The sequence below is a fragment of the Gavialis gangeticus genome, unplaced genomic scaffold (assembly GCF_001723915.1).
Source record: "Gavialis gangeticus isolate Ggan-Ray unplaced genomic scaffold, GavGan_comp1, whole genome shotgun sequence".
Lineage (NCBI taxonomy): Eukaryota > Metazoa > Chordata > Crocodylia > Gavialidae > Gavialis > Gavialis gangeticus.
This window is the reverse complement of record NW_017728995.1, coordinates 53,571,057-53,572,280: the sequence shown is the minus strand read 5'-3', so window position 1 is coordinate 53,572,280 and position 1,224 is coordinate 53,571,057.

The following is a 1,224-nucleotide window of genomic DNA, read 5'->3' as shown; positions in this document are numbered from 1 at the left end:
GGCTTCCAGGAGGATGTGTGCCAGTTTGCAGCCTGCTGTCATTTTTAACTATTAAGATAGTAACGAGGACTAGATAGGTAAGTTGTCAGTCTTGATAACTTTGGCTGCCATTTTCAAAAAGATGTGAATGCCAAATCCCAAGTGAAATTCAATGGAATTTAGGTCCCTAACTCCCTTAGAATGCTTCAAAACTCATAGCCTCTATCTTGAAAAATGGTCCAAATCCTACCTTTCCTCCCAGTGGTAGATTTTTCATTTTCCAGATGCCACATACAGGGAGTGTCTATGTGAGATGCTATGTCGCTGTAGCAATGCACTACAGTGATGTAGGGTCAGCGGACACAAACTATGACGCCACAGCTATGTTTCTGTGGTAACATCCGCCCTCGCTATAGCGCTTTGCTAAGGCAATATAGCAGCTAAAAATATTCATGTGTCACTGGCATGGCGCAGTATGTTTCCACCATTTTTGCTGCCTCCCGATGCAGTTGCAGCACTGCAAGGAGGCCTCACAACATGAGAGAGTCAGGTGCTGGAATAAAGGATAGTGAGGAATGAAAAGAGAGCAATCATATTTACATGTATGAAAAACAAAGGTGAAGGAAAGATGCCACTGGGTTCTTCTTTTACTTTGATTCATAATAGAAGAACAAGTGAACCCCTGATGCAATAGAAAGGCAACTAGGGAACAATGACTGCTCATTTTCAACATATTAACATCTGAAACTTCTTTCCTCCAGATGCTGTAGAGTCACATAGTCTAGTTGTATTCTTAGAAGGATCAGATAAGGGTACATGAACAAGGTGCTACAGACTTTTTCTGGTCAGCACAATCTCTCTTATGGTTTAGATCTAAAAGCAAAGATTGATCACCAGATGGAGTCAAGAATAAATGTTTTTACAATATACTAGCATTGGAACAATTAAGTTCATTATGGCCCTTTGTACACGCCACACTTTTTGCCCTTTGTTGCGCTGCAACTGCCTGACTGTTTGGACCAGTGGGTTTTCCAGATGCTTTAAAAGTCTTTCTGGTGCATTAAACTAAAGCTTCTCAGATGTAGTTTAGTTTGGCTTGCTGGGAATTAAAGCATCATGTCCATAGATTTGTTGCATGCAAACACAAGGGCACTCAAAGACATGTCATGAGCCTTTTTTGTCCACCAGATGGCAATGTGACTTGTTTGTAGTTCACCCCTTCCAATTGCTTTTGCTTTCAAATTG